General features: G+C 43.2%; 2 long non-coding RNA genes across 2 annotated transcripts; both read right to left on the bottom strand.

The window, feature by feature from the left end:
- Positions 1 to 952: 952 nt before the first annotated feature.
- On the bottom strand, positions 953 to 7333 carry LOC137481418 (uncharacterized). Its single transcript, XR_011003488.1, has 3 exons — positions 7095 to 7333; positions 4899 to 4978; positions 953 to 1187 (listed from the first exon to the last, which is right to left on the bottom strand). It is a non-coding gene; the product is annotated as an uncharacterized lncRNA (long non-coding RNA).
- A 3039-nt stretch (positions 7334 to 10372) lies between these two features.
- On the bottom strand, positions 10373 to 26575 carry LOC137481417 (uncharacterized). The gene is made up of 6 exons (XR_011003487.1): positions 26289 to 26575; positions 17325 to 18144; positions 16682 to 16907; positions 14013 to 16582; positions 11122 to 11196; positions 10373 to 10605 (listed from the first exon to the last, which is right to left on the bottom strand). It is a non-coding gene; the product is annotated as an uncharacterized lncRNA (long non-coding RNA).
- Positions 26576 to 27134: the final 559 nt, after the last annotated feature.

Below are 27134 nucleotides of genomic sequence, written 5' to 3'. Positions count from 1 at the left end.
AAAAGGAATGGCCTCTCCAGTTTTGTATCATTACATCACTGGCTCAAATCTTGCCCAGGAATTCAATCCAAAACTCAGAGAAATCAGTGGGAACCTCATTACTGGGAATCAATAGTCAGGTATACACAAAAACAAAACAAAACAAAACAAAACAAAACAAAACAAAAAAAAAGAACAAATAGAAATTGTGAGCAAAAATATTGAATTTCTATTTTGAAATTGTTCAGAGTTTTCTTTCCAATGGAATAAGGGAAGAAATTATTAAAAATTCTGATTTTTCCATGTTTCTTTTCAATAATATTTTTTTGGGAGATCCCTACTCCTTGGAGATTTACTGCTTACATTTTATCACTGGAAAAGAAGGGGAATTACAGGCTGGGAAGGAAATACTTAAATAGACCAAAATTAGGTTATGTTTAAAGGCTGGAAACACTCCTTTTTGCTTCTTTTCTTTCTATAATGAAGAAATCAAAATGCTGTCTATGGGACAGGATCATTTTTTCCCACTGGAACAAAAGGCTGACAAAGAAATTCTGCACAAATATGAAAGTGCTCCACGGTTCATGTGAAATCAGTTGAGTTTTGGGAATATTCTGAGCGAAATAATATTGCCAAAGTTGTGCCCATGGCACTCAAAATAAAAATGCTCTGAGTATAACATTTTTCGAAACCTGAGATGCATTTTCCTGGTGAAGATGCCCTTTCCATTGTGGGAACCAAGGGTGGTACTGCAATTGCTCATGATTTAAAGTGTTTTCACTGTCTATTTTCCAGTCTTAATTATTAATTCGAAGGAAAACTTAATGAATGGACAGGTGCTCTTATAACTTATTCAAGAACATGTACTTAGAGCAAAATCCAAGCTGATTTCTTTCTGCAACTGTGGAATGCAAGAGTAATCCCTCCGTATTTTTCTTCGCAGCTTTCAGACAAATAAATCAACACTCGTATATATATTTACAATATTTGATAACAAAAAGAAAAAAAGTGGAGGTTATCTGAATGTGTTCGTAATCAGGTAAAGTGCTTTAGCAGATGATGAAACCCCAAATTGTTCAGTGCTGATAATTATTTGCTCCTGTTCTTTAACTCTGGGTGGGCAGCGCTGCTTTTCCTCTGTCTGCTGGAAGAAAAAGCAGGATGGCTCTCCCTCTGCTTCTTGGCTTAACTGCACACATCTGGGTTTCCTATCAAAAGAAATAAATATCAGCCCTAATTAATCCTTTGAGGCTGCTGGGTACAAACTCCTGAGCAGCCCAGGCTTTAATTCCAGGCCCAGGGATGGGGTGGGCTGTGGAGGGCTGGCTGTTGATTTAATGCACGATATCATGTCCAAGAGGATCTGGAACAACACTGATTTACATCAGCTGAATATTTGGCTCATTTGAGACTCCCCGGGGAAGGAGAGGGGGGATACCTCCACACATCCATCCCCCCTGCTCTGCTCAGATGTGGTGTGTAGCAAACTGCTTTGCAAAATCCTTAGGAAACCCAGGGCATTTTTTATAAATGCAATTTGCTGAGGTTGTTTAATTGGGAAAAAAATATATATTCCTTCAAGAAATGCGAACTTATTGATTTACTAGTCCTTTAGAAAAAGTTAGTTATAATGATTTGACCAGAAGATAAAGCTCCTGTGTTTCAGACAAAGGAGTATCAGGATGGCAACACTCTGATTAGTTTTACATCTTTCCTAATTCAGCTAATTCAAAGATAGACCTCAGGGATTTCCTTGAACAGCAATAAAACTTGTTGAGAATGGGCTCTGTTACATGTTTTACAATTCAAAACCTGTCTGTCTTTTTTACTCCCTCCTTTTTATTTTTTTTTTATTTAAGAGAAAACTCTAAAATTATTTTTGATCCAAATATCTGAGTGAATTCTGAGCCAATGGATGTAAAGGGAATGTTAACACTGGCCGGGGCACAGCCAGGCTTTGTGCAAACTTCTCCCCCTTTCAGTGCTCCTCAAACCTAACCTGCAATAAACCTTGTTATTCCAGCCTTGGATTTACCCAGCAAAAAGCTGCCAACGGCTCCAAATCGTGTGGCTGATTTCTGTAACGAGTGCTAATGAGACCACCACACTGATTTTTCCCTGATTTATTATTTTCCTTCCCAACCAGAGCCCAAACTGAAACCCTCATCCCCAGAGGCTCAAACCTGGTGTATCAATTATTTGCAAAATTCCTGCTGCCTCCCCATGATGCCATGTGAAGTCATTCCCATGGATCCAGGCTGGTTTTGTTGTGCTAGGCAGCAGTGTGTTTGCATGACTATCCATCTATTAAAAGATATTATTTTTCCAGTGGAGAATATTTCAAATATTTCCAAAGAAGTCTTTTCCTTTTTTCTCTCTTTCCCCCATTGGGCTTATTGAAAGAAAAAAATGAAAAGCATAAAATCATACCATTAAAAAAACCTATAGTATAGTCAGAAAAGCAGGGAAATTTGAGAATTTAGAATTATGGAATCATTTAGCTTGGGAAAGACCTCTTAGATCATTGGGTCCATCCATTATCCCAGCACCAACCCACGTCCCCAGGTGACACATCCACATGTCATAATTCCCTCCAGGAATGGTGACTCAACCACTGCCCTGGGCAGCCTTTTCCAGTGCTTAACAAACCTTTCAGTGAAGAAATTTTCCCTAATATCCAACCTAAACCTTCTCTGGCACAACCTGAGGCTGTTTCCACTTGTTACTTGGGAGAAGAAACCAAATTCCACCTCGCTCCAACCTCCTTTAAAGACGAAGCTGATGCTGACACGTGATGGCCCTGGATGAAGCACAGATTTTAGTCAGAAACCTTTACTCCATGCAAAATTTTATGAAGTTTTTTCCATGTTCCTGAATTTTGCACAATTTCACATAGACCTGTCATATAATGGTAAAACAAGAGAATCCTCTAAACAAAGAAAATTAATATTCTAATTAAAAATGTGTGTCCAGTCTTGATTTCTGAAAGTATTTAATGAGTACAAAGGGCCAGATTAATAAAATAAGGTTCATAAAGTAAGGGCCAGATTTTTTGCTGTAATGGCAGGAAATCAATGCCATAAAAATCAGATTCCATTGCAGAAATCTCACAGAATTTTTGCCTTTTGTGCCATTTTTATGGACAATCCAAGAAGTGCCACCAGCTCTGATTTTCTTCAAATCCTTTGATAAAAGGAAGAAGTAAAATCACAACAAAATAAATTATAGTCCCTGTTATTGTTGGGCAAAAAAAGCCCTTGTGAAGGAAAATGAATGGCTGCAGGAAGGTTATTGCCAGGAAGTATTTGAGCACCATTAATCCTCCTCTATCAGTCCCTCCTGGGTGATAAGAGTCTCTTTAAACCTCAAAGTCAAGTTCCTCTCCAAGTGGTCACTGATATGTTCCTGTTTTCCACGTCTGGCTGTAGGTTTGAGTTTCTCTCCCAGTTTTTCCTTTAGCTCTGGAGCCAGGGCAATGTGGCCTCATTGTCTGGTCTTTTCTCCATTAAAAGTGAATCTATCAGCAAAAAACACATCTGAGTTTTAAATATGTGTGCAACCTCCATATTTGCATTTAAATGCTCATTCTGTATTTACCAGTGATCTGTGAGTGCCTGGCTGGGCGCGTACAGAGAATACAAAGCCTCCTTCCTCCGTGAATGGCATAATTAATTTGGATTTAATTTTATTCTTACCCAGAAAGTCATAGGTAGAAATGTGTGTTTGGGCCCCAGGGCAAAAGGTACCTAAGACTCCAACAATTAATTTGAGGATTAATTACTCAATTAACAAATTGAGTAATTGAGTAAACAATTAACAAATTGAGTAAACAATTAATTAATTTGAGGATTTTTCTTTTTATTTATTTCTCCAGCTGTTTATGGGGTCACACAACCAGTGCTATCCCACCCATGGGCAGGGACAACTTCCACTATCCCAGGGTGCTCCAGGCTCCATCCAGCCTGGCCTTGGGCACTTCCAGGGATCCAGGGGCAGCCCCAGCTGCTCTGGGCACCTTGTGCCAGGGTCTCACCACCCTCATGAGGCAGACTTCCTTTTTTTTCCTGAATTTTATATCTAATAATGCAACTGCATAATAAAGTTTTGCACAAACAGAGTCATTCAGATTTTGGTTGTGTTATCCACATAAAAATTCATCCCAACTAGATGTAATTTAGAAAGTGGAGGAGGGATTCATGATTATTGGTTACATCATCCAAACCTACTTGAGAAACTGTTCATGAACGTCAGAGTTTGGCACAGATTTGGAAAATTTCATTTTCCTTTGGCAGGGGAAGCTGACTAGAAATACCCAGTGATCAGATTTTCGAAGATGTTGAACCTTTGCAGCTCTTCCCATTTCCATAGCAGCATTCCAGTGCTCAGCTCAGCCTCTGTTTGTTGTCATGTATAGGTTACTTTTATTACTCTCTTTTTAAAAATGAATCTCTGTAAATGCATCTTCCAGAGAAGAAAATACAGCTTTGCCTGTGCCCGTTTGGGGTGCACACAAATCCCTGCTCATGCCAGTTTATATGCCCTGTAACCCCACAGCCTGGGCCAGCCTGAGCACTGCAGGTGTTTCACTCCCTTTATTATACAGCATATTTGAAACCCATAGTTTTATGAGCAAAATCAAGGATTTGCGCTGTGAGTCTCATTTGATGCCCTGTGGATTTGTGTACGATTTTTACAGCACAGACAGGCAATCCAGCTTTCCCTTTACGGAGGACATTAAGCCAAATTTCTGCCTCTGACTATTTTATGAAACGTGTAGGAAGTTAATATTTAGGGAGAGTTTGGCTCATTGATCCCGTTTGACAGATGGATACACAGATACAACCCAGACACAGGGACTGCATAAGCCTGAAATCCCTAAGGAGGGCAGCTAAAATGCATTTTGTGAGGAGCAGACTCACTTCTTCACAGGCAGTTGCAGAATTCCAGGTGGGATTTCACATGGACCATGGAGCTTTGGCTTCAGCCAGGGGTGGGTTGTCTGTATAAATGGAAAACGAAATGACATTAAAAATGGGTGAAATGGGAAAATCAAAGCATTCAGTAATTTATAATTAGGCTAAAAGAGGTGATTGCACACATCTAATATTCCTGCTCACTGTGCTGTGGGCTCCTCTTTGTCTAGGATGGATGTTTGGAAAAAAACCCACCAGAACATATTTACAAATGTCCACTGATAAATTTGCTTTTTTAGATTTCCATTACTTTTTCCCCTCTTCATCATAATCAATTCTTTCTTTTCTATGATGACTTGATTATAAATATGCCATTTTGGCCATAGGTGACAGGAGCACTCTGGGCCAGATGTGCTGGCTGCCTGTGAAGGGCTTGGCCATAGGATGCTGGTGGTTTAAAGTAACAGGAAACCTGAGGAATATCATAAATCAGCCTTTTCTGACTGGGTTTCTTGTACAGAGTATAACAAAATGTATTGAATAACTTAAGTATGTGTGAGCCTCCTGCCTACCAAATTACCAGGGGCTGCCAGTGGAAAACACACTAATTTAATGTTGGCCTCCAAGAGAAAATTGTTAAACGAAAATTAGGTTTCAGCATTTTAACACAAAAATCAACTTGGAGTTCAGTGTTAACAGGAGCCTAAGGATTTAACTAACTGCAAGGAAAACAAGGAGGGACAAAATTCCTGACTTACTAAACCCCAGTCCTGAGAAAAAAAACTTTTGCTTCTGGATCCCAACACAGCAGGAGGGACAAAGCGTGGACCAAAGGGTGGTTTTCTTTCCTTGCTCTCTCCTGCCATGGATTTCACAAGGTCACAGGTTGACATTTTGTACTTTTCCACACTTCTATTGACTTTCATTAACAATAAACAGAAGGTGCTGGGCCAAAGTCATCGAATCCGTGACAGAGTGTTCGAAAATATTAAGCTTCCCACATTCAAGGACATCAGAAGGGGCTGAGCTCAGAGATCCTCTCCCCTGGTGTCCTGGCAGGGCTCTTCAGGAGAGATATGACAACCACATCTGAGCTGTTCCCCTTCAAGGAGCTGTTTCCAACCCTCACTGGGGTTGAAGCAATCACATTCCAGGGATATTCCTGTGGATAAACCTGCCCATGGCAGTGCAGCTCCTTCCCTAACCAGCTCAAATAAGTTATTGCAAATTGATTCATCCCAGGCCTTAATTAAAAGATGCTCTGTTCGTATCATCCCATTAAAGAACATTTTAAAACCATTCATTAAGAGCAAAAATGCTGCCTGTTCCTCTCCCAGCTCTTCTCTGCTCTACTTAAATAAAATAATACTGAGAAACCAAATGTATTTTTTTTCCATCTCATAACCATTTTTTGGGTTTATTTTGAAGCAATAATTCTAAAGGTCTTTCAATCTCCTCTTTCTGACCATTTTGCGGGGACAGGCATGGCCTGGCACTCTTGTTCCCTGAAGGATGGCTCCCACATCAATGCTTTAGCATCCACACCTTCTCAGATGCCTGTGTTTTCCCTTGCAGAAACCACTCTGAAACAACTTTTAAATTTATAAATTAATGGCCTTGCAGTGGATTGGCCCAAGTTTCACTATTTCCTCCACACTGGAGATGTTTTTTTGGTCAGCCTGGGACATTTTCTTTCCTGCAGAGTCTCTCCCTTTCTCCACGGCGTTGCTACGTGATCTACTTGAACATGGACCTCCTCTTATATGGAATTCTTATGGCTGAGAGAGCAGTTCATACATTAAATATTAGAGAGAGCTCCTGCTTGAAATGCATCCACAAACCAGAGTCCTGAGCCATACTTCTTGTTCTCTTTTGAATCTATATTTTGGGTTCTGGCAGAGGCACAGGAGCGAGTGTGGCGTGCAGCGTTTCCCAGACTGTGTAGCTTGGCACCAGAAAATCATTTCTTAGGAGTTCCAAACCTGTCAGGATGCTCTCTCAAAACTGCTCCACATTTCAGACGTGTAACACTGAAATGTCACTTTTGGAGCCCAAACCGGAGTGCCTTCAGCTCTCTGATTGGCAGAAAACTGACGGATAAGCTCCAGGGAATTTCTCCTACAGCTGTAAACTTTCAAAAATACTTTACTGCTGCAAAAACTATAGAGTGTGGTTTAAATGAACAATATGCCCTCTTCATACCTTAGCAGCAGCAAGAACACACTTCCCACTTCAGCATGAACAACCCAGGGGTTGATTTCTGAATTTTTTTTCACCCACACGGAACAGGTTAAGTAGTTTTTAGCTTGTTTCTACCCTTCACACAAAACAGACGATATTCCAGACATCTCTGGGAAGAGGAAGAGATGATACAGCTGGTTGTGCAGATGTTTGGATCCTGTTCTCTTCATGCTCTAGTCAGGACAAGTTTAACCTCCTTGTATGCCTCACAGAAGACCAGATCATGTCCCTGTTCCATCCCTGGGATCCTGCAGAAAGCCCAGTTAAAATGTTTATGTGACATTCGGAGCTTGGCTCTGCTCTGCCCTTGTGGGCCAAATCCTAACATGACCCAGTGCTCTCTCACATCAGCTGGAGGTTTGCCTGAATAAAGTAAAAGTTAAAAGTAAGCCATGCCTCCAGGTTTCAGGCCAGAGATTTCATTTCACAAAAGCTCCATGTGCTAGAAAAAGATACATCAGCTTCAGCCCACTGCAGGGTTGGTTTTATCTGGAACTTTTTGTGTTTTGTCTTTTAAAAATCTGAAATGTGAGGAGGAAGGTCTTCTCCTCCCACTCCTGGGGCTACACCCTTCCCTGAACAAACCTGGTCTCAGCAGGACCTGAATCCTTCCTGAAGCATTTACGTCTCCAGGGGCCAGAGCTGTTGGCACCCTGCCCTAATGTCATCAAGGGAGAGTTGTCTCCTGAGATTACCATGGTCATGTCCTGCTTTATTATCCAAAGAAACTGTGGCTGCTCCAGCCCTGGAAGTGTCCAAGGCCAGGCTGGATGGGGCTTGGAGCAACCAGGGTCAGTGAAAGGTGTCCCTGCCCATGGCAGGGGGTTGGAACAAGATGAGCTTTAAAGTCCCTTCCAACTCTAACCATTCTATTTTCCTATAATTTTATTATTCAATTTGCTTATGAAGAACCCCCTTTTACTCTGGTTTTATATTAACATTTACTCCTATGTTCTCTCCCTGCCCTTCATTCAAACCAAAGAAATGACTGATGGTCTTACAGGAACAATTCTGACAAGAAAATGGAAGGGCTAAACAGTCTTGGAAAAGGACATGACAGCTTTCCGTTTGAAAAAAAAAAAGGCTGCTGGAAAACACAGGGGCTTGGGGAAGAGCCTTGAGCACCAGTTCCTGGGGAGGGTTGCATGCCTTGGGTTTACTTGTTGCTTCCATGGTATTCACTCTTTCCCAGTCAATTCTGGACATATATCCCATGGTTCCCAATGGCAGTGGACAGCTGGGACTGCTGTGGGACATCTGGGATGTCCTTTACAGGGAACAGTGAGGAAATCATCTGGAGGACTCCCTGCCCTTTGCACGATTCATCAACCCCAGCCCAAACCAGCAGAGAGGCCAAGCTTGACCCCGCTGCCTTTTTGAGCTGCTTTTGCTTGTAAGAAGTAAAAACTTGAGGTGGTATCATAGAATCACAGGCTAATCAAGGCTGGAAAAGACCTCCCAAACCATCCAGCCCAACCTTTGACCTATGACCACCGCGCCCACTGCACCATATCCCAAAGTGTCGTGTTCTTTGAATGCATCCAGGGACGGTGACTCCACCATTTCTCTGGGGAACATCACCTCTTTGGAGGAACCATGGGTGTGCAGGGATGATTGTGGGCATGGAGATGCCCCTGAGGAGTTGGGTGTAGCCTGGCTGTGTGGCCTCTCGTGGGGAGATGTGTCCCCTTCCATAGGGGCTGGTTACCCTGAGGCCAGGTGTTTTCTGATCTCCCTCTCCCCAGCGATACTTGAAATAATTACGAGCCCACTGAAGACCAAAAATCAGCCAAATTCATCTGTGCTGTCATCTTCTCCACAGATGCTCTGGAGGTAGTGTTTAGTCTCTAACCACAGCATCTCAGTGCTTTAATTGTGCCTTCTGCTTTGGAAACACCGGCAAAGAAGTGAGTAATCACCACGAGCCCATGAATGAAGAGCGAGATTATGCATGGAGAAACTGAGAAAAAGAGAGAGAGAGAGACCACACAGCGAGGAGTGGGAGCCGTGGGATTAGGAGCTGGGATTTCTTTTTCTCTGTGCACAATCCACGAGGCCGTGCTGCCCTGTATGATCTCATGGAAGAAGTATATTTTCCATCCGTGAGGAACTCCTCGCAGTATCAGCAAAGTGCAAATTAGTAGGATCATTAACCATTCTTTGAGGGAGACAGCTGCCAGGAAGCCTGGCTGTATGTTTGAGGAAGAATTCCTAATGTCTGTGTGTCTGGAGGAGTATAAATTCTTCTATTCCCCTCCAGTAGCCTAATTAGATTTTACTCTGTTTATTAGAAGAGTTCAGTTGCTAGCTTAACATGAAATAAAATCTGCATGATTAAGAAGTCATGAGCAGTAAAGCTTACAGTGTGCTGGTAGAAATTTTCCTTTTGGATCAGCAGTGATGAAATCCACCAGGGTTAAATAAAGTGAAAGCAGGAGTGTGTTTAGATCCAGCAGCCAGGATCAAAACAGGGTGTCAGGGATGGAGGGAGGGTTGGGAAGGGGGTGTCATACCATTCAAATCATACTTGAAATGAGACAGCTTCTGGGGAAATTGCATTTTTAACCACACAGCAGACTGGATCTTCACTGGAAAACAAGGATAGGAAAGATGCTCTTCCATTTGAAAATATATTCTTCAGCTCTCCTCACTTCCTTCACCATGTATCAAGAGTCAAGGGCTCTTAAAAGGTGCAGTAATTTCTAGATCTAATTCTATTTAAATATCTTCAAGCCTTTCAGAAGCTGATGGCCTTAGTGATGTCAAACAGCCCCCAGTAGAAGCTGTATCCATTAATTTTTCTAAAGTGAAGCTTGGCCTTGGAATAAAAATCCATTGAAGACAATGAGATGCTTGAGGCTCGGATTAGATCCTTACATGGAAAATTCTGAACAGTCAAAAACCCCTGAGATTTCTGAAGTTCAGGATTTTCCCCTAAGTTTCCAGATCTCTGGTGTCACTGATTTCCAGGCATGCATCCCTTAAAATTTCCATGTAACATTTTAGGAACTGAAGGCTAGGGGAACCAGAAAAGAAAACAGATATTCTATTTCCACTGACTTTGTTGGGAGCAGCTCTGTCACACACAAAGCCATCAGCAATCTGCAACAGGGAGTTTTCCAAATGGTCTTTGAGCTGATGACCTCAAAATCCTACTGAAAAAATGCCTCTGTATTTACTTACCTGTAGAATGAAAAATACAGTGTTTTTTCTTTCTCCCAATAATCTGAGAAAATAAATTCTAATTGCAAATGAGTTTATTCTTTTGGAGGACCTCCAAGAGCTGTGTCTAATGTAGTTTTTTTTTGGTGCTGGGCTGTACCTAAAACCTCTGAGTCCAGCTCACCCTGCTGGTAGGGGCAACCTGATCACAGGTTGAAATCCTGCTCCTCATGGACCATTTAAGAATCCATCAGGGTGCAAATCTGAGGATGAAAGTTGGAAGCCTGGTGTAGAAAGTAAATTCTGGAGCCTAAAAAAAGAAAAGAGCAAGCTCAGAGGAGGTTGAGTCAAGGGAAGGAGACTCGAAACCTAAAACCTTCCCAAAAAAGCAAAGGGATTTGTGCAACCCAAGGGACTAAAAGTACATTTTGGCCCATGCTCTGGTTTTCCTCAGCACGTGCCCAGCCACAACAGCCCATGTGGTTCTTCTGTTTTCCCAAGTCTTTTGAAATATAGATGCAAGAGTCTCGAATCCCTGCGCTTCCCTGCATTCCTGAAGAAATTGGCCCACCAAGTCGTTGTAATTCAGGATACCACCATACACCCACATGTAAGATTCCTTAACAACTATGCACATTTTTAGGCTCAAATATTTTAGAATTGTTTTCACTGTGCCTGAGCTGTAATTGGCTCAGCTTCCCAAGTGTTGGATCATCTAACTGGAGTGATTTTTGACTCCGAGCCCAGGCACCATATCAAAACATTTATCAATTAATCATAAAAAGTAACTAACATTGTTGTCCACCCAAGAAAAACTGTCACTTACAGACTCATGTATGTTATTCCTTATGAAAGAGCTGCTATATAGAAGTTGATTTCCTGCACAGACCAGGTGGAAAATCTGCTAAAGGCAGAGGTCAAATTTAGTTTAATTTTATACCCTTTGTTAAGAATGTTCTCCCTCTCTCTTGCTCTCTCAAAAAAAAAAAAAAAAAGAAGAAAAAAAAAGAAGAAAAAACCCACCCTTGTGCTCCTTTCCAAGTATTCAAAAGTTAATTCATGTGGAAGAAAAAAAAAAAGATTAGGATAAAATTTCAAATATTAAATTCAAATGCAGGATTAATGAGTTTTATTTCAAAGCCCCAGAGGTTGTCTGGAATTTAGGACATTTTTTTAGTGGCAGACACAAGACACAGCCAGATGCAGTCGTGTTTTGGACCAGCTCAGCACATATTTAGCACCTTGAAGGAGAAATTTTATGTCTGTTTTGTAAAGCAAACATTTCAGCTTTTCCAAAATCCCTTGTCCAAAAGATATTACTGTTGCACTGGATGAAGGAAGGGATTTAAACTAAGGCTGACTGGTTGCTCCAGCACAGAGAAATTGCCACCCCATCACCATCCCTGTAGGTGATGTAGATCTCCTGCCCCATGCAACAGATCCATAGAAATCATATCTTTGTTTTTTAATAACGTGGAGCAAGCTAGATTTAAAAAACCTAATAAATGAAAGAATTGAACCATTTCCTGAAGCCAAATTCAAGACAGTCCTTGCGGCACTCTGCAGGAAAGAGCTTTTTGCAGCTTGGTTTCTCCAAGAGCAGCAGGGAAGGGCTTGGCAGAGGTACAAACACCATTCTTCTCACGCCCTCCCAGCCAGCATGGCAAACCCGGGGCTCAGGGGCTGCTCCCCTTCACACCCTCTCCCTGAGGCAAAGCCCTTGGAGGCCAAACCCCTCCCTTTCATTAAAAGATTTTGTTATCATCCCAAAAATGAACAGCCTTCAGCTTCCTCCCTGACAGGACTGCTCCCAAGAAGCCCCAAGTATCAGTCGTGTTTCGGGTCACAATAATTTTTTCAACCCAGAGAGAAATTCCTGTTTCCAGGCAAGTGATGGCTTGGGAAGGGTTGGTAACACCTGTGGAGCTCAGCCTGCAGATCCAGAGCAGGTGGTTGGACCACGGCGTGTTTTGGGTGGCCAAAAGTGCTAAACATTGTCCTGACTGAAATCAAAGAATTAAATCCCTGTTGAGTTCAATGGAAGAGGAAGGCGGCCAACGTTGAGTTTAATATTTTATGTATTAGCATTGAAATCTTGATGGGAAAGAACCAAAAGCTTGCAGCGAACACCTTCAAACGCTGGAATCTTGTCTTAAAAGATTCCAATTATAGCAAGAAGAAAACACTGGCATTTCAGTTTCACATTCTGGCACTTGATCAAATGGACATACCACAGTCTGTAAATAGACCCAAAAACTGAAAAATCATTCCAATTAAATTCCTTCATTGCCTTAGGACTCTGACTCACCTATGGACAATCAATGGAATTAACATCAACAGATAATTAGGACTTGGTGATAGGCAAGCTTCTGGTTAATTATTGCATTTAGACAAATACAATTTATTTTTTTCTTATTTCTTTCTGGGATGAAAATCCTACAAGAACAGGTTTTCTTCCCTCCAGTACAGAACAAAAATAGTCCATGGAAACAGCCTCATCTCACAGTATTTCTGGTTTTGAGGCTCCATCAAAATCAATAAGTGTGAAAATACAACGAAATATTATTCAAAGGAGCAAATATCCTTAAAAATTCCTAAAGTTTTCTCTGAGTTGCAGCTAAATTTTCTGGGTAACCCCAATTTTATCCCATCTGATTGCTCATAATCTCATCCCATTTCTAACCCTTTTAAACAGCAATGGAAGTTTGGATTTAAATCTTCATTTCCAAATGGATTTCTTGGCCAGGATGGGAGAAGGTGGATGCAGTTGTCAGGAATTTCAGGTTATAACTGCCTGGAGCTGTTCTGAGTGCAACTCCGAGCCACCACCAGAAGAAGAGAAAAGCTGTGCAAGGCAGTGGCAGCTGCTCTGACTGCGACCACATTTCACTTACATGAGGCCAATGCCTCTTTTGGTCTTTTTCATCTCTGAACTCAACCCCTGACATGGCTCTAAACTGAAAAATATCTTAAAAATAAAAATTTTCACCAAAATTTGCTGGAGACTCGGTGTTTAACAGAGAAATCCTTGCTATATATTATCAGTGGCACAAGTTTATGCTTCATTTTGGATATAGTAAGAAATGTTTTATCCCTAGACACTGCTTTGCACATGTTCAATCTTTATCAAAACCTCACAGTTTGACACTTGTGTCCAAAAGTCACCCCCAAATCAGTTGCATCACTCTGACCCATTGTCCAAGGCCAGCTAAACTGGAGGCTGAGCCAAGGGACACGTTATCCAAAGGAAAACAGCAATAGCTGAAATGTATCTGAGGCACCAACAGGATGTGAACCCTTCACAACATCTTCCTTTGCTGAAAACCAGTCAGCCCAGCACAATGAAAATATTGGGCTGTGCTGCCACCTGCACCACGAGCACCTCCCAAGGCTGCTTGGCTGGAGAGATTGGATGGTTTTCCACTCTTGGCCTGGCCTCTGGTGTGAAATATTCCCACAGCTGGATGTGAACAAAGAGTGAGGCATCCCAGTGACTGGACAAGAGGCTCGAGCCAAGCCCTGGCCTGGGTGGAAGCCTGTTCCATGACCAGTTGCTCCACACCTGGCTCGCTGCTTGGGGATGTCCTCCATGGAGCTGTGAGGTTTTTATGGGCACTCCATCTATCATTGCATCCCGGGGAAAAAAAAATTAAAAATAAAAAAAAGAAGAGCAAAAAGAATAAAATGAAGATTTTTATGGGCCTAGGAGGAGCTAACCTGGAAATATCACTGGCACAAATAGAGCTGTTGAGCAGACAATAGCACTGGGGTATTGCCATGAGTTTGTTTACCCAAACGTGGCCATCCTCGCTGTGAGGTCCCCACCCTCCTGGTCCCCAGCCTGGGGAGCTGGTGGAACACAAGCTGTGATTGCCATGCTGACAGCTTTATTGCCTCCCTGACCTTGCTATTTTTAAGGGAACAGGTTATCTCCGTGATGTAATCAGGTCTTCCTCGTGCTGTGAGGTCATTCCCACTGCAGGGAGCTGGAGCCTTCGGTCCTCACTCGCTTGGAATGCCAAGTCAGCTGTTGCAGGTGTCCAGGAGCTTATGGCACTGGTTGGACTGAAAGCTACTGAGACTGATTCTCTTTTCCCAAATCACCCAAAAAATACAGCTTTGGTTCTCTTCTTCAAACCTAGCTTATCCAAATTGCTAAAGAGAATTTACATATCCAAATTGTGAGACTTCAAGCTTAAAAGAGCATCAGTGAGATTAATTAAATGTGTTTGTGTTAGGAGTGGGAAAGTGCAAGTGCAAATTATAGTTCACAAGTGATTCTCTGGAATAAGTACAATAAGTAAATAAATGATAAAAATATGTTGTTGCACTTCCATTTTGGAGGTTCTTATTGCAAAACAAGTGGACAGAAAGGCCAGACATTCACTTAGGGAAAATAAAATTTCCCAGTAGGCAGAGTTCTACACAGTTCTTAAAGGCTTTATGTCAAGATTATTTCTCTGGAGAAGGCACAGCCATTATTTCAGTAAATGCTAAAAACTTGGGTCAAATTAGAAAAGCACTTACTGATTTAGCAACTACTTATCCAATATTATCTGTATGTAAGGTATTTACTCAGAATGACATGACTTAAAAGCTCTCTCATATTTTAAAATTCCTGTCTCCTGTCCTAATTCCATGAGACACTCACAGCAAAGGTTAGATGAGCTCTGTTAGGAAGCATTTTTCCAGCTCCCATGGGAATAGAACACCTTTTCCAGTCTCAGCTGGAATGAGGAAATGAAAAAAAAAATTAGAAATCAAATCCTATTGGAGCTAATGCAGTCCAAACACAGCCAAAGGTATCCAAGGTGCTCCAAAGAATTTCCTCAGTCCCTATTCTTGTTTATTCCAGTGTCAAGTTGGTTGTGGAACCCAACCACAAAACTGCCTGGGAGGTTTCCTTGGCTTCTCTCAGCCTGCAGGCATACCTTGAGGGATGCATTAAAGGAAATAGTGGCCTTGTCCTCCAGGGTTCCTAGGGAATGGGAAATGGGCTTATGGGCTATTAAATCCCTCCGTTCCTTCAGAGGTGGTGGAATGGGGACATATGAGACCTCCAGGAGTGGCCAGTGGGTGTAACCTGCACAGGGACGTAGTTCCCATAACGTCACAGCAAGAAGAGGTGAGCTGGAGCAAAAATAAATTCACTTTCTCACTAAACACCCTCCTATTTTTCCGAGTCCAGATAAGCAAATTAAAAATGATGTCATGGCTCCCCCAGGACACTGCAACACGCTGCCATTTGTCCAGCCAGAGTACAACTCCTATTAGTGTGATATAACCCAGTAGTTGGGAACTCAATAGGAAAAACAGAGCTGGAATTTAATAAAAAAACCTTTACAGCTTTTAACTCATTGCCCTCAACACAGAGAGCTACTGTAAGTGAGTGCCTCAACATGAACACTCTGAAGACCAAAGAATTAAAGTAAATGCAATCAGCAGATTACTAAATACCAATGGGAAATTTAGAGCTCTAGAGCAAAATCCCAGGGCATTAAAGGATTTACTGCTTGGCATTGATGAGAAGCAAATCTTTGGATTTCCATTTCTATCCTTAATTAGCAACTGAGGTTTATTTTAGTCTGAACTAAGTCACAAAAGATAACACACCCTAAAAGAAAATAGATAGTAGTGCAATAAACTTCATAAAATGTCTTATTAAAAATTAGAAGAAAAAAATAACAGATTCAAATGGAAAATCAATTTCCAGGACTTCCATTTCCTTTTGTTTTCTTGTCTTCCCACCCATGCTCAGCTGTTTTTTAATAACATTCAGCTCTTTGCTAGTGAGGTTACCAAGGGTGGTAACAAAGATAGCATTTGAAACCCAAAAGGGAGGCTCCCTTTTAGAAGGGACATTTTAGGAGTGTTCTTACTCCTTCACAGCTTGGGGTTTGAAAGTTTGCTGTCTTCCTGCCCAGCTCCCACTGGAAGTAGGATCTAAGATGGACGAGCCATGTTCCGCGTGGCCTCAGCTCTGAGCAAAGCAGCTGTGTGAAATTGAGTGGGTTTTATGGATTCTCTGGGACTGGGGAAAGACAAGGCTCTTCTGGTCAATGAGGAAGTCCCTGGCTGGTTCTCCTCTGATCCCACCTACCATTTGCACCACTGGTGATGTGCTCCCAGCAGCTGCTTTGGCAGGGTTTGCTGGAGCATTCCTGGTTTGCTGGAGCGTTCCCAGCTGCCAAGATGCACCAGGGATTTGATGTCTGGTCTCCTGACCTGGGATACAGACTCCCACGGCACCATTTCCAGCACAGCACCTGCCATGGCTTCAAGAAAAACTGTAAAATATAAGCAGCTGCTTCAGAACAGGAGAAAAGTGAAAGTCTGGGAGTTAAATCTGAAGAAATTCGTAATAACGAGGCCAGTCCCAAACAAACCTCGTGCTTCAGTGAGAAGGAGGCTGAGGTCCTGCTCTTAACCACTCCCAACTTTTCTCCCTTCACCACAGAGACCAAGAATTCATTTGGTCCACATAAAAATTAACTATGGAGTGATCTGAGTGTGATCCAGATCCATAGATCCATCCCTCCATGGCTTCACAGTCCAGGATTCAAATCAAATCCAGCTCCAGCATCAAACAGGTCATCTAGGCCTGTGAATCATCTAAGGAGAAAAATTCCATTAAGTTAAATCAACCGTAGAAGTTGCCAAGTTGGTATCTAGCACTCAAAAATTATTGGATGGCTTAAGAGTTATTTATTTTTAAAAATTTCGACTTTGAATTATTTGTATTTGTCTTGTAGTTTGCAGTCCTTTGGGTTGAAAACTGGACACTTGTTGGACATTGACAAAATTTTCAATGTGTGCTAAAATAATTAGTTATGCATCTGAAAATGCATTGATTATAGTCACAAAATTGCAGGAGCTTAAAATAAATAAAAATAAAATAAATAAAAATAAATTATCAAACACCATGCAAAGTAAAGTTTTCATTCATTAAAAAAAATGAAAATGAAAAAAATTCAAAACCCCAGCCACAACCAAAGAAAGCAAAACCCCAGAACCCTTTTAATGAATTACTTAACAAGTGGTGATACTTCAATTTATGGTCATTCATTACACCCTGATTCCCAAGGTGAATCCCGAATGAATGCAATCTGGAGGCACTGATGGATATCTGCCCATCCCAGCCAGCAGCTCCCTTTATCTCAGAGCCTGAGCAGAGGCTTTAATGTATTTTGGGTGTGTGACACCTCTGCTATCGCCGGGAGGGACAGCGACAGCGGGAATGTGATGGATGAGCATCGTAACAGAGCCAGGAACTGGGACTGCGAGGGTGCCCTGCACTAGCTCGGGGAGAAGAGACAAAGCAACTCCCTCCCTTGTTTTTTTAATTTGTTAAAATAACAGCTCCATATTCCCAGGGGCAAATGTCAGGAATAATTGCATGCAAATTGCACTGGAGTCACGCTGAGGCACCCAGTGCCACCCAAGGGTTCCTGAAGGGTTAAAATCGAGGGGTTCAGTTAATTTACAACTGGAGACCTTTATCGTCTCCTGGTGACTTTGAGGGCTCACATTTCGCACTTAATTACTTGTTCAGCAATCAGGCCGGGCGAGAGATAGATGTGTTCTGTGTTTAGCCCTCGCAGCTGTGAATTGTTTATTTACTTATCGTCAGGCCGGGAATGGCTGCAATTTAAAGGTTCAGATCTCTGCTACCCTGAGCGGGGAAGGTCTTCCTTTAAACACTTCCATATTCCGCGGTGGAATTCTGCTGGAGATGCCCATCTTCTCCTCCCGTTCCGGGTAACGGGGCCAGCAGGTGTTCCTGGTTAGTGGCCACTGGGGTTGTTCACGCCAAACAGTCGCTGCCAAGTTCACAATCGGGACGAGGGATCTGCGGAGATAAATTCGGGAAGGTGAAAAGCGGGCCAAGGAGATGAGGACAGATGAATTCCAGCGAGCCGGCTTCCGTGGAATGGCTCGATCCCTATCTGGGATAGCTTCAAACGGTGGCTGCCAGCAATTCCTAGGCCAAATGGTGTAATTACAATTTCAGCTGTCAAATGGTGACCAGATGGCTTTATCTTTCACACCAGAGGCCTAAGAAGCTGGTTAGGTGTGACCTCTCCACATACCAATCCACCTGCAGAGCACACGAGGCCTTCGAGTGCCGGAATTCCCGGCGTTCCCAACGTGTCCATCCTCGTCTTTGATAACTTTGGAGCCAAGCTGTGTAAAACCAACAGCATCAGTTTTCACAGGGTCGCACCCCCCTTAAATGCAGCACCACCAGCAATGCTGTGGGACCACTTGAGGGGCTGGACTTGTCGGAGATTGGGACTAAATGATCCTCAAGGTCCTTCCCAACCCGAACTCGGTATTTCTGCACATGTGGGGCACTGGGTTACAAAGAAAGGGGGGTGATCCCTCTTATTCTCTTAGGGCACACACAGACTTCCCATCTACCCAGGAAAGAAAGAGTTGTGCAGAGGAAGAGAATCTCAGCTCCATAGTTGGCCAGAAAAGGACGTTTCAGAAGGAAAATTGGTGAAATTCCCTGCCAAGAGGCAAAAGCCAAAGTGGTCTGACCATCCAGGCGTCGCTGCTGTCCTTGTGATGTGCCTGATGGAGGAGAGGATGGTGGTGGAAGCAGGCTGGACACACCCCCTAAAAAACCCCAGTGTAGATCCAGGAAAGGGGCTCTGGGCAAAGCCCAGCCCAAATTCCCAGCAGCAGCAGCTCGGAGGTCAGGGGCTGGCTGGGGAATATCCCATGACCCGTTCCACTGCCACAGGCAGCTCTCTGCAGCCTCCAGGAAAGCGCAGGCTGTTCCCACACAGAAAGCACAGAGCTTTGCAGCAGGTCTCAGATTAGAGCAGTATTAAAAGTAAGGACTTTGGGGTCGATATTAACCCCAGAGAATTCTGCCTGTGGGCAGGTGGAGGGGCTGACAGGCATCAACAGCAGCAGCAGAGTTTCTGCCTCCAGGCTCTTGCAGCAGCCAACTGCTTTTGATTTAAAGAAAAGGCTTTCCTGTCCTGTGCTCTTATGAGAAACACACTTTTCTCCCAGTCCCAAGGTTATTTCTATCCCACAGATGAGGAGAAGGGGATGCAAGCTGACAGGGAACATGGCAAGGAAGTCTAAAGCACAGAGGTGCTGCTTCCTAATATTTTTTTGTATTATCATCACCACTGCTGTGGGAACAAATTACCAATCTCTGCAAGTGATCATTAAAGTGGTTTAATAATAATATGTAAACAAAGAAAAAAATAGATCAGAACTTTCTAGTCTTGAAGAATTATAAGAGATATTATTGGACATACACAAAGAAACAAAAATGCAGATAATTCCAGGGTGATTTGGATTTTCTCAGAAACAGATCTACAATCATATGTGTCACTTCAGTAAAGCCAAAGAAAGAATAAAAGAGCCTCCATAGGCATAATTGAATTAGAGAAAATCCTGGAATTTGATGAGAGATAAAGTTACCACTAATTCTCTTAGGAAAAAAAAAAAAAGAAAAGAAAAAAAGGGGATGAAATTAAAATGTCAAAAGAGCAGTGAGCTGCTAAATTGAACCCTCAGTTTTGGGTGCATTCACGGCTGTGTTGGCAGCGCATCCGCGGAGGCGCTGAAGTAAAAACACTGCGAGTGAGAAAGAAAACACCCAAAATGCAACTTTGAAAAGGACTGAAATGAACAGCACAGAAATGGTTCAGGATTTTCGAAAGATAATTGCAAGGCAGAAACAAATACAAGCAAAACCTGGACCAGTAACAGCCCCTCATGTACAAATGTGCTGGGGTTGGGATGGATTCCGTGGGCTGGATCGATGAGAGGGGTACCAAAGACATGGACCCAGACAGATCCCAGCCTGGCCTTCACCCAGTGACACAGAAAACAGGAGAAATATTTGTTTCTTCCAGTATTTTGCAATTTTTCTCGTTCGTTTTAATTTTTGCTTCTGCTGACGTTGAGTTGACAGCAGCAGCGCGGGGGTTCAGGGCTGCAGCCTCAGCTCAGGGAAGTGGGGATTTTCAGAGAACTATGAAAATTTAACTCAGATGAACCTTGCCCTGATTTAACAGGCATAAAATGTCAGAAAGGAACTTCTCAGATTCTCAGGCCAGCAGAGGAATTATTGCAAAAAGCCTGTGACAGAGAGATTAAAGGCAATGGGCACGAGGAGCTGTTTCGAAGGTGAGCGCAGAGGCAGAAGGGAGAGGATCCCTTGTGCTGGCTCCCCAGCCCTGCTGCTTCACTCAGCCTTCTCCCACACTTAAGGGGAAGCAAAACAGTTCTCTGAGAGCCTGAGGGAACCCAAAGAACAAGATGGGCTGGGAAGGATGTGCCAGGATTCTGCTTGGTACCAGAATGCTGCCTCAGATATAGAGTGCAGAGAGGGAGGGAGACCCCCACAGTGATGTGAGTCCTGTATTATTTTTGTCCCAAATACACAAAACATTGGCTATTGCAATCAGCTAGGAATAATATCAGTCCGAAATGCCTTTTTTAACCCAGGAGTTTGCAGCAGAGCACTGGAGAGATGCACTTCTGCCAGTGATGGCGATGCTTTTGCAGCACTGGAACCTGGGAGCAAAGAAAATCCCATTTTCTGACTGTTGCTCATCACCCCCCGACATTTCAAAAAGATTTTATCTGTCTGGCATGGAAGATTTCCCAAACTGTTTTTATTAAGAGGACTTTTGTATGCCAGCAATGAATATTACTCTATTACTGAAAGGAATCAAAAGCTAAAGTGCCTGCGTGTACAGTTAATCTATCCAAACAGAAAATGTTTCTTAAAAAATTACGGCACTATTTTTATAACAAACCTCAGCCAAACTCACAACTGAATAAATGGAATGTGTTCTTTTAAAACCAATTTATTTTTTTAATCATGGGCAAGAAATCCTCTCATTGCTTTCGTTCATCAGGTAATGCTTCACCCCCCCCACCTTATTTGTGTGAAGAGATTTGTCTGTGACAGGATTTTTGCTTTGGAGGCATCGGATTGAAACACTTCCAAGGCTGGAAGGTGGATGTGAGCCTGGGATGGCATCACAGCCAGCCTGTGGTTTCTATCTCTTTTTAACAAAACCATGAACAAGGCAAGGAAATGCCTCAAAGGGACCAGGGGTGATGGGGAAGAGCCACCCTAAAGCCCTGATCCACCTAAATAAAGCATCAGGTCAGAGCCATAGGAATTTCTATAGGATTCTACAAGGCATCTATTCCTGCTGACATGCTGTGAAGGCAAAACCACAGAGCCACTGTCTTTATGTTATTTAAAACTGGCCTGCACACTCATTACCACAACGTAATTATCATTAGGGTTGCTTAAAGCAGAGTTTGGCCCTTCCTGGTTTTTACTCCCTAATTATTATTACGGCTTTACTTTAGCTAGGAGCCCGTGCAGAACTCTTCCTGCAGTTTTTCAGTATTTATTTAGACTCGCACCACTGCCCAAGACCACAATTTGAATGTCCCAAGCCTCATCCCACGATCTCTTACTCCCCAAAATGCTGCGCATTTTTGATGCCGTCACGAAGAGGAGTCGGACCAAACAATTCGAAGCCTGCGAGGACCCTAAAATGTGGTTAAACATTCCCAGTGGAGGCGGTGATGAATAGGCAAGCAGGGCAACCTGACCCCCAGGGCTTAAACATCCCCTTTTTGTTTGTTTGTTTGTTTTTTCTCCTGGGCTTTCCAGGAGTTTCAGCCGCCAGCAAACCCGGGGGGCCTTAAAAACAAAACAAAACAAAACAAAACAAAACAAAAAGCCACGAAAACGCTTTAATTCCTACAATTCGCTCATTTGTGTACGTGGTTTTTAAGAGGGGGTGATTCCCGCTGCAAGCTAGGAAAAAAAAAAATAATTTGAATTTCTCCCCTCTGGTTTTCGTGGGTGGAAGAGAAACCCTGAGTGGGTGCTGTGCCATTCCCGAGTGTTTGAGCGCTGCTTTTTCTGCTGCCCTGCTAAAGGTCAAAAGCAGGTAATGAATGTCGAAATTTCCACACACTGGGGTAAGCTCGGAGCTTGTTGACTTTAATATCAGTTTTCTTCCACCGCGGGGAAAAAAAAAAAAATAAAGGAAAAAAAATCATTCCAGCTCCTCATTGATTTTTCATGGAAATTCACCAATTTCTCCTTGTTTAAGATCTGGTCTCTGATTTCTCCTTGATTATCATATCGCTCTGCCCCCCAGATGAAGCCCGGCTTTGTTTCAGCTCAGGATGGTGATATCGTTATTACTGCACAAGGAAAAATCCCGGTGTGCTGGAGGTTGGTGCTGAATCACAGGGGTTACCTCAGAAAAAAACAAAGCCCTCGGGAAAACCCACCTTGAGAAAAAGGAGAAAGAGCAGAAGAAAAAGTCGGAGGGAAAATGGGAATGTGCCAGTGCCTGTGTGCAGAGGAGAATAACGAGCTCAGCGTGGCAGAATTCAGCAGAGTGAGATTGGAAATGGGATTTTTGGGAATCCCAGCTCGCCCTGGAGGGGTTGGGTTGGGTTCAGCTCCGTGGCCTCAGCCCTTCTGCTCTCAGCTGCAAACAAGAGGCAAGGCTGGGAAAATGGTTTGGATTTCTCCAACTTTCCGTCCAAAATGGATGGAATGAGCCATGGAATTTCATGGCTCTGTGTGTGTGTGTGTCGCGGTTGGGCAAGGGGCAAAAATGACCTTTAAACCCCCAAAATTTTAGTTGTCGTTGTTGTTAATTGCTGCAGAACTGGACTGGGATGTTCCCAACGGGCTCCCGAGAGTTGAACCATTTTTTTCAGATAAATCAACATAAATGTTGGTATTCATTGACCCTCTTGAGCTCTTGTGGATATTACAGGGACAATATTTAAAACTTACATTTGAAAGTATATCTGGGGCATGAACACTCATTTTGCTATTGGTGGAGTCTAGAGAACTAAGCTATTAAAATGATACATTTTTACTAATTATCATTGAGTCACACTTTGAGATAAAACTGTGTGCCTGCTGCATTTAAAAAAAAAATTGAAAAAATATTTGAACACATCAGTTATCAAAATAAGCAGAATATTCCTTCCCATGGGAGTGGAGGAAGGGTCATTAAAAGAAGTTCAACACATCAGGCTTTGAGCATTTGCTCTGAAAATAAATGCAGGTAAAGAAAGGCACAGTAAGGAATTCAAAAATTAGCAAAAATTGTACTATGAGAAAATTTTGTAGCCTAAATTTTTTTTTTTTTACTAGATAAAGTAAAATAAATGCTTTAACATATATTTTGCCATTAGTACATGTATATATTTAATTATATATAAATCTTCAGGTAACATTTCTGATACATCTTGTCAGTCATCATTCTGACAAATAATACTGGTTTTATTATTAAATAATAATAATGAGGTTTTAAATAATCAGGAGGTTTTAAAGCCACTCAAACACAGTGCCTTGAAATCAAAATCCAGATTTAATTCTTTAGAACATTTTCCCCAAATGAGGATAAATGTGGAGTCTGCCCTTTAAATTAAATGACAGCAAGAAGTCAGGGGGGAAAAAAAACCAAAACAAACCAAACAATAGCAAACAGTTTGAGACTGATTCTGCTCATTGTAAATAAGGGGCTGGCTCTAATTTAGTTAATGAGATTTCACCAGTGTAAATTGAATTAGGTTCATTATCCTATGATTAAAACAATATCATTGAAAAAGAAAAAAAAAGAAAGAAAATTAAGAGTTAAAGGACTTTTTTTTCTAATTTAACAAAAACTGCTGGAATGAGATGTAAAAGCAGAACTCCCACAAAATAACTGTGAGCAGAAAATTATTTTTAAAAATTGCTTAATATCGACTTTTATTTAAAAAAAAAAAATTACTATTTAAAACTGCATTCATGACCCATCAGAACAAGAGCACTTCGTGCTATACACATTAAAAAACGTGTTTTTTCCTTCTTATTTTCATCTTTTCTTTGCTCTGCAGACAAGACCCCCACAAGATGTGTGTAAAATTCCTTTGCCGATGAGTGCAGCAAGGCATGGCTGAGTTCTCAGGTGTTTGAAACTCTAGAAAACAGGAAAGGGCTGTGTATAATCTGCTCTACATTATCCATGATTATATATACATTATGTATATCTGCTCTGCATTATACTATAATATATATACATTACATTGTTACGGGTTTTAAGTGTTGTACAACAACCAATTATCTTGATAACGCCTTTAATTGACTAAAAAGCAGCGACAACGCTCCGCGAGGGGACAGGGGAGGGTCGCTTTTCCCCGATAAAACGATTAAACCGCCTGTTGATAAAGCAAATTCTGCCGCGAGTATCTAACAAGTGCTGAAAAGATAAATACGCTCCCAAAGGCGAGGCAGAGGCGGCTCTGCCTGTCCCAGCACCAAACTTCCAATGCCACCTAATGGAGAGCCCGCACCTCGCAGCGATCCCGCCTGCGCTTTTCCAGCCTCCCCAAAGCTCAGCAAGCCCGGTGGGCTGCCGTGGTGGGATAACAAAATCCCGCGGCAAAGGCTGCGCAAATGTTTGGATTGCCTCGCTGGATGTCGGCGCTGCCAAGGAGCGGCTCACGGTCCCTAAAGTGGGACTTTGGGGGTTGTTTGGGGTGCACGGCTCGGATTTGTGATCTCCACGGAAATCCCGCGTTCCTGACAGGAGGAAAACGCTGGCCTGGGCGCAGAGGGATGTGAAAATAGCCCGGGATGCGAAAATAGCCCGGGATGCGCAAATCCCCCTCCCTGAGGTGTGGTCGGGGCACTTGTGCATCTTCCCCGTGGCTCGGCTCACACGTGGGGACAGACTGAGGATAAAGCTGTCCTTGCCTCGAGCTGCCCTTTCCGTGACATATCTGATTTCTGCAGCACATCCAAACATCTCTCCGTGCGTGCACATCCCCGGGAATGCTTCCGCACCCACTGGGCAGCACTGCAGACACGCAGGTTACCTATGCACACAGATAAATACAGGGCCTAACCACTTTTAGGACCAGCTTTTAGGACCGACTCCCAAAGCAGGCCCTAATTTGGTTTGAGATTTCCCATTGAAGGTGGTTGGAGGTTTCCCAGTGAAACACCCCTGGAATCAAGCAAGCGGTTGGGATTTTGCTCTGCCCTTTCCCCCTTGCAGCTGAACAATGCCCCATTCTCTCTGACCCGAATATATTTTCTTTACACCATACCTAGGATTTCCCTCTGATTTATTTCTCTAGGGCTGGATCCAAAGCTCCCGCTGATTTCGGGAGGTTTGGGGTAGGGCCCTGCACTTCTGCAGCTCCAGACCTGCTGCAGCCAGGGCTGAATCTGTGCTGATTTGAATGAGAAATATCGGCCAACACAAAAAATGTTTAGAAAAGGGGCTTGAAGAGGGAGAAAGACATTAATTTTCCATAAAGCTTGCTCTGCTCGTGCCAAGCTTTGCACCCCGTCACCACCAATTTTAAGCACACTGTATTATGGCAAGATTAGGGACAAAAATTGACTATAAGAAAGATACAGATTTAAGATTTACTGGTTTTTAACTGCACAGTTCTTGTACAGTTTTTACACTTTAAGCGGCGGGATTAATCACAGTAGAGCTGGGAATAAAATGCAAAGGGAGCTTTGCTGCTTTCAAAAAAAAAAAAAAATGAAATAATAGTAAACCAAGCTCAGACAAACCCCACAACAGAAAAGCCGAAGCAAATAAAGGCGAGTGGAACAGATTTCCGTGTTTGCTTTTCTTTCTGCAGCTGGATCCCTTGTCGTAGCCACAAGAACTGCAAGCGTAGGGTACGGAATGGGAAATAAAAGACAGGAAAAAGAAACAAAGAATAAAAAAAAATAAAAATAAAGCAATTTAAGGAGAAGGAAGCAAACCCAAGTGCTCCGCTGAGCCGCTTCCCCTGCTCGGGCTCCGTCCCTGGAGCGGCGGAGCTCTGCGAGGCAGGAGCTGCGAGCGGGGAGGGGGACGCTGCAAACCCCGGGCTCGCAGGGGAGGAAGAGGAAGAGGAAGAGGAGGAGGGTTTCGGGACGGGGAGAGGGAAGAGAAAAAGTGCAGTACATACAGCTCGATGCGTCCACCAGTCCCCAGCCTCCGCTTCTCTCTCTCTCTCCCTCCTAAGTCAAAAAGGAAATGCGGTTCCTTTTTTTTCTTTCTTTTTTTTTTTTTTTTTTTTTTTTTTTTTAGAATCAGAAAACGAACCATCAGGAAGTTGGCAAAACCTCTGACTAAACAATCAATGGAGGAAATGCAACAAATTCTCTTTGGCGGCGGGGGAGCGAGGGCGGGCGGGCGGCGCGCAGGCAGCGCAGGGAGCTGCGCACCGCTCCCAGGGCTCCGACCCGCAATTCCCTCACAGTCCTGAATTTTTTTACCTCACGGACACCCATTCTCTGCGGCAAGGTACGCGGGGCAGGGATGGGCTCCTGTGTCCCCCACCCCATGTGGCAGAAATCCCCACATCTGTCCGCAAAAGGAGCCCCCTGTGCGCCCGTGCGGGATGCACATCTATTTCCCAGGAATTATCTTCCCTTCCCACGGGCTGGGATAAGCAGGATGGAGAAATGAGCGAGTTCCGTGTTGGTGTTTCTGCTACAAGTGCCGTCTGTGCAAGGACGAGGGTAGCGGGGAGAGGTTGCAGAGGAGTTTGTTTTTTATATTTTTTTTTCCTATTTTTTCTACAATTCACTCGTTCCCCCCTCATCCCGGAATTTCGGTCTCTGCCTGCCGGTACGGAGCGAGACGCTCACATCCCCCTCCGTGTCTCCCTCAGATAAAACAAACAAATAGGAGGATCCTTGGAAGATCCGCGGTGCTGTGCAGAGCGGAGCTGCCCAGTCCTGCCCTGCGCTCCGCCGGGCAGGGAGGGCTGAGTGGCTCCTTTAGGCTCCCGTTCGGGTGGAAATCACCC

Source organism: Anomalospiza imberbis, chromosome 12, assembly GCF_031753505.1.
Source record: "Anomalospiza imberbis isolate Cuckoo-Finch-1a 21T00152 chromosome 12, ASM3175350v1, whole genome shotgun sequence".
In the NCBI taxonomy this organism is placed as follows: domain Eukaryota; kingdom Metazoa; phylum Chordata; class Aves; order Passeriformes; family Viduidae; genus Anomalospiza; species Anomalospiza imberbis.
The sequence above is the reverse complement of the archived record's forward strand: the minus strand, read 5'-3'. Positions and strand labels throughout refer to the sequence as shown.